This window comes from Meleagris gallopavo, chromosome 4 (genome assembly GCF_000146605.3).
Source record: "Meleagris gallopavo isolate NT-WF06-2002-E0010 breed Aviagen turkey brand Nicholas breeding stock chromosome 4, Turkey_5.1, whole genome shotgun sequence".
Taxonomy (NCBI): domain Eukaryota; kingdom Metazoa; phylum Chordata; class Aves; order Galliformes; family Phasianidae; genus Meleagris; species Meleagris gallopavo.
Window position 1 is genome coordinate 29,075,489 of NC_015014.2, and position 9,832 is coordinate 29,085,320.

The following is a 9,832-nucleotide window of genomic DNA, read 5'->3' on the forward strand; positions in this document are numbered from 1 at the left end:
TGAACCTTTTTTGATTTTTGTGAATTTGAGAGCAAGCCTGAAACTCATTTACCATTGTGATCAACTGGTGTGAAATCAATTAGAAAATGAACTCTCTAAACATCTTATACTGCTTGAAGGTGAGGTCATTTTTGCAGATAGCTTTATTGAAGGGATCAACTTATTCCATGAGTAACTAAAGCACTGGAAGTTTCACGTTTAAAAAGAAAATTCAGTTCTAAATCAAAGGATTTATGCAGTAAAATGAGTAGATGAAATGCTCTCTGCTGTTGAAAGAACATTTAAATAGACATTAAATAAAGATTATTCAAATATCAGGCTATTTAAATAAAGGAATTCTAATGATCCCTTTTAACTAGTTTATGGTCTCAAATCATTATGAAGTCTTTGAAAGAGCCACAGAACCTCTCCATCAAGCAGTTTGGGTGCTTTGATTTCCTCTAACAGGGTTTGAAATAAAGGATCCCATTGTATTTAGAGTGACAGGAGTGCACCTTTGGTGATGGCAGCGGGTTTCCATGGACATAACCAAGAATAGGATTTGTCTCAGACTCTTACCAGAGTGCAGGAGGTCAATTCAGCAAAGGATACACCAGGCCAAGTTTACCCTTGATGTGACATCATAGCCCTTGACAGCATTCTGCCACAGACTGACCGTACTGTCCCTTCTGAAGTTTCAGAGAAACTATGCCAATGTCCTCCACTCTTGCCAAGCTACTTTTGACCCATGACAAGTCTTCTGAAGAAGCTGACGAATCTATGTGCGCTTCAAAACTGTCATTTAGAGCAAATAGGAAACCTCTCATTTTGGACTACGGAGTGGGGGGATTTGCAGATTCACCTCTATCTGAAGAGATCAGTGATTTCAAGCCCTGTTCTAGGATTCAAAACATTCATGATACTGACAGGAAATGTCAACAACGCAAACTAATACCAACTGATTGCAGTTCTTGCTTGTGATCATATAATTTATTTTTCCACATAATGCACCAACCAAACCAGAACACAGTGGTAAGTGTCCTTTCAGCTCTCCATTGGCTTAAAAAGAAAAACTCAAACTTTTCAACCAATCTTTCTTTATTTTTTTTTAAAAGTAATAGAAACATGTTTTATCCAAACCATTGTATCCACAGGGAAAAGGGAAAGAAAGGCAAAAAGGGGCCTAAAGGGGAGAAAGGAGAACAGGGTGCTCCTGGATTAGATGCACCTTGCCCATTGGTACGTCTCGCTTGTGTATTGGACAACTGATCATCCTGCTGTAGATTGATGGAATAAGAAATGAGGGGAGAGGAACAAGCACCACCTAGTATGTCACCTGTTGCACTTGTTAATGTAGCATTATCTCAAGATTCACAAATTAGAGAACAGAGTTGGTTTTTCAACCTCCTAATTTGGTTTAAAGCAATGGAGTTAAGCCTTCAACCAATAACTTGGTTGTTAATTTTTTCACTATTTTCTGCTGAATGTTGAAAAAGAGCCACGTTCAGTGTGGGTCAGAGTCCCTGACCCCATACGTTGAAACTGCACCACTGCTGTGAGCTTGCTCCTCTTGCCTCTCTGTTGTTATTTGTTTGCTCCAGCTAAGTCAATACCGAAGGCATTTCCTTGACAGTAACATTGCAAGTTAATCTTTACAAACAGGGATTCCGTGGAATTAAGGGGGAAAAAGGGGAGCCAGGCCAGCCTGGCCTGGATGGGCTGGATGCCCCTTGCCAATTGGTACAGTATTTCTCTTTCCTACCAACCCTGCATGCAGTTCCTTTGTTAGTAGTCAGCCGTTCTCAATGTTAAGTAATGTATTTCTGAGCTGACTTTACATTATTCACATAACACATGCATGTGCATGAAAAAACCAGCTGCTTTGGTGATCGTAACCATAAAAAAAGAGCACACTATCCTCCTGATGCCTCAGACCTAACTCTCAGCAGTTTGCTCCCACATCACATGGCTATTTATAAGTTTGCATCCTTCCTACATTTTCCCTGAGAATTGTTATTTTCCTCCCAAAATGCCTACTGCCTTACTGACCCTGAACCCAAGTCTTTGTAGAACCCCAGCACAATCATCACTTCTAATCAAGTCCGATGACTACCGTTTGCACTGGCTCAGTTTTAAACCCTCGCCCACCTGAGAGCTACTCTGCACCCTGGACTTCCTTTCAAATCCATGTCGTTGAGGGTGCACATTTTCAGGATTTGGCCAAAATGGGTTTTATTTAAAGAATCAGAAAAATATGATTTCTGAAAATCAAGTCAGAGGTTTCCAGTAAGCAAAGCTGGAACCCGACCTCTCAGACCTTAGACAAGCAGTAACTTTGGTGTCTGGTCTGTTCATCAAATAGTAGTTAAATAGATTTGGAAAGGAAAAGCTTACCTGAAGTTTGTAAGAAGATAACAGTCTGCTGCCCAAACCCTCACTGTCTTTGTTATTTAATGTCTCCAATTTAATGGTCTTACCCTTGGAACTTACCTTCCTGCAATACACACAACACTTCCCACTCTATGTTAGCATGAATTCAAGTTCCCACCTATACTAAAATTCTACTCGTTGACCCTCTCCCTTGTACCAATCTGGCAACACTGATTTAATGGCAAAGTAAGTTTAAGTTATTATCCATTTAAAAACTAAACAAACAGACAAGCAGTCCTACATACACATTTTCTAAAGAAGCAAGGAAGAATTTTTTTTCATTGTTCATGGTGAGATTTGATCTGCATGTTCTGATACTGTTTGTTGGTTAAGCACGGTTCTCTAAGACGAATGTTAAATCAAGTAAATTTTCTTTCAATTTTATCTCTTCTAATTTAAGGTCAATGAATTTTAATCTTAAATACATAGTCTCTAAGATTAGTCCATGCTCCATTTTGTTTGCTTCCACTTAATGGTAACCATATCTCATATATTTTGTTGGGGATAATCAAGCATGCCTTTGTAATTTAAAATTGTTTTTGTCTCTTTATTATCATTTATATCTGGAGGCTCAGTAACAGTTGATGATGAATGAAAATATGTTTCATTTATAGGTCCTTACCATAATAAGCTGCTAAGCAAGCAGCATGATTTCTTGCTTTAGGCAGCAAGCCATTCTCATCAGATTACATGGATGCACATTCAAAAATTCTCATTAATCACTATCTTTGTGCGCAAATCCACGTCAGAAGCATTATTATTCTTTATTCTAAAAAATGTCAAGACCTGAACTTTTTGCTGCTTGAGTATCATCTATTAATGTCATATGTGCTCCTAGTTCTACGTATATAACTCTTTGATGGGTAAGCCCTATATAGCTATGTGAAAATCTGTGTTATCAAAGTCAAAAATTGTTCTGATCTTAGTGGGTGCATAGAAATGTGTGAAAGTAGGGTAGTGACAGGAAAGAAATGGTGAGACACTCACTAGCCCCAACACTAGTGTTCTCCTCTGCTGTGTCATTCAGGACTGTTCAGACTTTAAGATTTTGCTGCTGCATTCAAAAGCTAAGACTGAAAGTGAACAGAACAGATCATTGCCAAATTTGACTCTTGCTATCTTATCACTGGAATAACTTTGCATAAGGGGCTCAGAAAAAGCAATACCCTCCAGATAAAAGTGATAATGTTTTTTGCTCATTGATCATGTTGTACATCCAGCTGTAGATTGTTGTGAATGACAGATTATATTTAAAATAATAAATTGCTCTGGCAGCAATAGAGAAGTTATTGAAGTGTTCTTGGAATTAGATAAACAGTAAAAAAATGATTTAGAAAAAGGTATTTTTGTGGCAGAGATGCATGTACGTATTTACAGGATAAACCACCTCCTCCTGTGGCTTTTTCTTCAGCTTGAGAACAGGAGAGATGAAGTTAGGAAACAGTAGTTACCTGTTTGATAAAAAGACAAAGCTGCTCTAGCTGTTCAAACAGATATAGACAGAATAACTGTGCTATCAAACCTAACTGCATTCTTTTTATTTTTCTCCTCGCATGGAAACAGGGTCCTGATGGATTACCAATGCCTGGCTGTTGGCAAAAGGTAGGATGGGTAGAGCTGTTCTCCCCAGGGCAGCATGTCCTTGGCACACAGAAAACCCTGTCACAGTCATACTGAGCAATACTTCGGAGCCTCTTAGGCATCTCGACATATGCAGCAACACAAAATAAGACCTCTCTGTGACCATAGTTGGTCCGATGAGGTTGTAATGTATAATAGAAGTAGTATCTCGTTGAGGCAGTATTTTAGAAACAGCTGGCATTAGATTTCTGCGAAGTCTTAAACGTTTTTGTATGAAGAGTCGCACATCCTTTAGCTTCAGCACATGGCTGCTGTTTCCAATTCTTTATAAAAGCTCATGCGTAGGATATTTTTATCAAACATTTACATTGCTCTATTACAATGCTATTTTTCAGGGAAATCTTATAAGAACAGTGTATCCTGCCCTTCTCTGCCTTACCTTTCCATTGAATATATTTCCCTGTTTGTTATGTTTTATACTAACGGTAATTGTGTGATTAGTAATATTACTTTTATACTAATGTTAGTGGCAGCATTTCTTTAGTGCAGCTTTAACTTAGACGGTACTAGTTGTAAAAAAGAGTATTCCGAGTAAAGATGTAGGTGGAGGGAGACAGGAGAAAAAATGAAAACAAAGCTGAGGTGAAATCCCAACTGCATTTATCGCTGAGGAGTCTCCAGTGCTACTCTTAAAATTCTGCCGTTTTCTATGTGTTTGAAATAGAAATCAGAAATATTAGTTTACTAACCTGTTCAATCTGTCTCTTTTTGTCTCTGCAGTGATGAATCTAACCTTACGAGCATGAAGTTGTGTATATAGTGCTCCACTTTTTGTATTTATAGTTGAAAATGGAAAATTTGATTTTACAAGTCTGAGAGATGTTTACATGTAGCTGCTTCTATTTGTTTGCAATAGTCCATGTGTACATCTTCTTTCACTTACATCTGCAGTTAGATGATGTATAACTGCAGGACAAACCTGCAAAGATTGTCTCTCTAGAGATATCTATACAGCGATCAATAACGTAAATCTGATTACTTCTGTAAATTCTTATATTTTGGCTTGTGGACCTGCATGGACAGTGAGTGCCATGAACTAGTTTACAAGAAATTGTGACCAAATAAGAGCTAAATGCTATGAAATGTACTGTACCAGCTGCCATTGGAGTTTATTGACTTGGCTTCCATGTCCATCTTAAACGCTTCACTGATTCATGCCACTACATCTGCTTTTACAGACTAAAAGCATGAGTTTGTGTGCCAAACCTGCTTGTTGTGTGATCACGTCACATGCTAAATGGCTGCTCACGGTGACCTTTGATTCCAGCTTCTGAATTGTTTCCTTTTGTCATCTCAAGGGAGTCACACCATGGCTTATTGCTAAAAAGAGATAAAGCAGAGGAGGATAGAAAGAGGCCTTGAATTTTTGGGGAACAAAGTTCCGGCTGCAGGTGGATGGCCTCCAGTCTTATGGGTCCCGCCTGTCAATCAGCATCAGTTTGCCTAGCACTGCTCACAGTCATGAAGACATTCATGATAGGCCCTGTCGAGTGCTTAATCAAGGAGGAAGGAAGTTTGAAGAAGAAACCAGGCTTCTCTGTGGGTTGTCTGGAAAGGTTACAGAGATGCTGCAGGGATCGCCTGAGACCAGAAGCTTCTCAGCCTTACTCAAGGATTGGCACAGTCTGTGCTGTGTTTGTTGTATTTGGGGACTGCTGAAGGAAGAAACATCCTTGAGACAGGGACGAATCGGAACACCCTCCCTGGGAGGATAATAGAACTGACCAGATCCGTGCGTACCGTGGTGTGGTTTTCAGGTGATGCAATTTAAAAGACATAAAACTAGCTGAACTTCTCTGCAGAATTTTGGAAGCTATGGTTAGTTTTCCTGTAACGGTTGCCATGAAGGATACATTTCAATAATCTATTCAACATTTGTGGCGTTGGCGTTGAAGGAAACACTTCAAGTCACACGTTCATCTTGTTTCAGTATTAACAATCTTTTTTTCTTTACAATCTTTAAAGCCTTTATATGTAAGAAAGAAAAGAGTTTATATTTGTTTCACAGGCTTAACTTACTCACCTTGTTCTTTTTCTGCTGTTTTGATGACCTTAGTGGACATTGTCACCCATAAAACATTGGAGAGAAATAAGTCTGTGATGACTGCTGCACATGTCATCATACTGCGCTGCTCCAGCTGTGGTTATTTCTCCCCTTCTGTTCAGGTGATGAAGTTTCTAGAGGTACATTGGAAAAATTTTCCTTCTCTGTTTTTTTTATTATTATTATTACTAGAAATACTTAATTCATGCACATTTGTATAGTTTTTGCCTCAAGGTTTTTCTTTTCCAGTTTTGAGTCTCTATATGATGCACTGTAGTTGGAGAGATTAGTCTGAGAGATGGTGCCATATTTGACAGATGGAAATTCTTTTTAAATCACTTCAGTTTCTAGTAGATAGTAGGGTGATCACAAACTTTTTAAGTTACTTTTCTGAGCGTTGTCTTTCATACGTAGACCAAAATTAACATCGAGAAAGGCAGGCTGTCTCCATCCATATGTGGGCATCTTGCCCTCTTGGAATATACATTTTTTCTTGCTCAGTCATTTCAAAGTTGTGAAGATGGGAACCTGCTGTAGTTGCACTTTTCGTATGGCTTTTCAATATCAGATCGATATATAGCCACTCTAATGCTGTCTTTCACTCTGCTAAAAAATTATTGCCATCTTGGTGTATCAGAGACAAGAACAGATTTTCTTGGGGGTAGAAATCTTTCACAAATTTTTTTTTTTAAGAAAGATTATTTTAGTGGCCTCTATCTAATAGTACCTTACTAACAACAAAAGTCCAACATTATTTGTGTGTATATATATATATATACACGTAATATAATATATATATATTTACAGCCCAATCCCATCTTTCCAACAATAAGATATAAACAAATGTTCACATATATGAGGAAAAATACTTTTATTTGCTTAAATTTTCAGAAATGCAAGCATGAATCTATTTGAATAATTACATTTACAATAATGAAAGCCTCCACATGTCATAGATTCATGTTAACAGAGTGCTACACACTAATGTGAGCAAGGGACTTCCCGCAAAGGGGACAAGAGGAGCATCATGTATAAATCATGATTGATTTAGTCGCCAGATTGCTTCTGCTTGCTTAAGAAGCGCTGTCTCAAAAAAGCAGTGTTGAGGAGCAAGCTGCTCTCCTGACAAGAAGCAGCTCCTTACGCCTATGTTCTGACTTGGCATGGTTTGGGCTACCTATATTACAGATGTGAAGACAGAAGAAGCAGTTGCATGTTTTTATCAAATATCAAATACTGGCAATCATACATTAAGATCAGATTTATATATATTTGAAAGGTCCCTCTGAGTATTCAAATGGAAATAAAGTGGGATGTTTATTATTTGGCTAGACATCATTTGGCAATGCCATATTGAGAGTGTCTACAAACAGAACATACTTATTTTAAGAAATAGCTACAGAAAGAGCTATGCATTTGCATGCTGTCATTAGCACTTTGATATTTTTTAAATTTGTATATCTATATTTTTAAACTGTCCTGATAGCATCCATTTCTATATGCATCAATAAAGCCAGCAGAACTTTGGTTCACAGTTTCTTCATTCAGGAAAGTAGTTTTATAGACTGTACTGTTAAATATTAGTCAAAACACATTTCTCCTCAAACTCCTTGACAGTGAGACCCCACTGATGAAACACTTAAGCACCTTTATTCACTTTCTTTTCTGTCGTGCAAAATGATTTCTTTCTTTAACTCCTGCCACGTAAAAATAAGGAATAACATTGTGGTTGTTCTGCTTGTTATTTTGTTTTTGGTTTTGTTTTTTCAAATAATCTAATTTAACTTTTTAAAGCCTATTGTTCATTTTCATGGAAAGTTCATTCCATACAAAAGACCATGGTGAATAGCAGATAATTTCACAGGTTAAACTACATAGATTTGATACTAAGATTTGCATAAAATATTTGCATCTCGAAAGATTTACTGGAAAATGAATCCTGACAGTATCTAGAAAAGTTGTGTTCCGTTTAAAAAAAAAGGGAGCTGAGTTTAGTATCTCATCGAGAGAAGCACCCTGTGAAGATGCAACATGTTTATTTTCTAAAAAGCAATTGCTTTTGGTGCTAGTATATCTTTTTTTCTTTTCAGGGCAAAGCTGCGGCTTGAACCACCTTGTGTGTTGTATCTTTTAGTAGCATTCCTCCAAATAGATAATTATTTGCTTTGCTTAGTTTGGGACAGGAGCGGTAGCTCCTCTACCAGTCTTTTCAGTTGTAGAAATGTGTAGTGGTGTTAGTCTACACCATTTCTATGCCCCTGACCTTTTCAGGTATGATTAGTTCCTTTTTCTTTGAGAGTTTTCAGTATTTGTTTCCGATGAAGTTTTGTAAGCATCTGTTACTCAAGTGTAGCATAACCACATTGTGCAGAAATCCTGCTACAGAAGCAGTAAGTCTTTTAAGCACTGTATGAAATATGTCTGACATTAGTCCTTGCCTTCATATTCATAGGTTAGTACGTGGAACCTTTTTCAGAATGTTTTGGACACTTTTTTTTTCCCCTCAGTTAAAGTGTGAAATTTTAACTCATGGAACAAATATACAATGTATTTTTGATCTATATTTTTTATTTATTGCTGATTTTGATGTCACGTTCTGGTATTGTATCAAGGCGGAATGACGCTCTTCATCCAGCTGTTTAGATACTCTTTTTGTCTGCCGTTTAAGTATTATGAACGAGTTGCAGAATAATCAAATCAGTATACCTGCACACATGTCAAGTATTCTCATGGAAATACTTGGATTAGTCACGTACAGTGTGGCAAGATGGCTTTGGATCTGTTAAGAGTTAGTTGTAGAAGCATGCATGTGGGCATTTGTTACTCAGTTGTGCCAATGGAAAAGATGATGCAACACCAGTAGAAACAAGTGGTCCTTGTGGGAAGGTTGTGTAAGGCGGGGGGCTGTGTCAGGACCCTGGACCCAGCCAGCATTTAGAGTTGCACTGACTGTTGCACAGCTGGAATTTTATACCTGGGTTCAGCCATGCAAGGTTCTTCACTTGGCTATGCCTCGCTTTCCCTAGCACCAGATCAAGGAGAGTGACCCATCCTTCCCTTGCAAAGAATGTATTGTGAAATATTAGCAACTTCAGGTGGTTTTTAAGCACCGCTGGCTGTCTAAATCAGGCAAAACACTTTGCTCACTACTGTCAGTAAAAGCTGTAGATCCACTCCCGAATGTGATCAAGATGCTAAAAGACACACAGTAGTTGACTTTCAAGTTTCCTTTTTTCTGCTACTTAGCCACCTTAAATTTCATTTGCAAATCTCTGTATTTTACCTAAAGAGAGACTTAAATTTTCACACTGAAGAGTGATACAAATCATTAATATCTGCAACAATAGTGGTCAAAAGAAAGTCGGATTTTTAGTCGTAGCAAAATATTATTCCATTTCAGTGACCAGAATCATGACTAACACCTGGCTTATTCTTTTTTTCCCTTTCTGCAACTTTTATGAATCTGAATGAGGCTGTAATGTATAAATGAAGGTTTTCTTGCATCTTCTGTAATTGAAGTGTTTTACATGGTGGTTGGAGTCATTAAATGATGTTGGAAACAAGTGCCTGCCACCATCATTTCTGATAGAATTTGAGAGGGATACTCCACAAAACCAGTGGAGTTTGTATTTAAAAAATTTAAAAAAATTAAAAAAAAAAAAAAACAAAAAAAGGAAAGAAGTTGGAGTGTTGTTTTACTTTTGTTCTATTCTTAAGATGCATCCAGTTATCAGTGCT

The 9,832-nt window shown here is 37.6% G+C and overlaps 1 long non-coding RNA gene across 1 annotated transcript; it reads left to right on the forward strand.

The window, feature by feature from the left end:
• The first annotated feature begins 11 nt into the window (after positions 1-11).
• LOC104910666 lies at positions 12-8,074 on the forward strand. The gene is made up of 3 exons (XR_793318.3): positions 12-1,218; positions 3,973-4,011; positions 4,771-8,074. It is a non-coding gene; the product is annotated as an uncharacterized LOC104910666 (long non-coding RNA).
• The last annotated feature ends 1,758 nt before the right edge of the window (positions 8,075-9,832 follow it).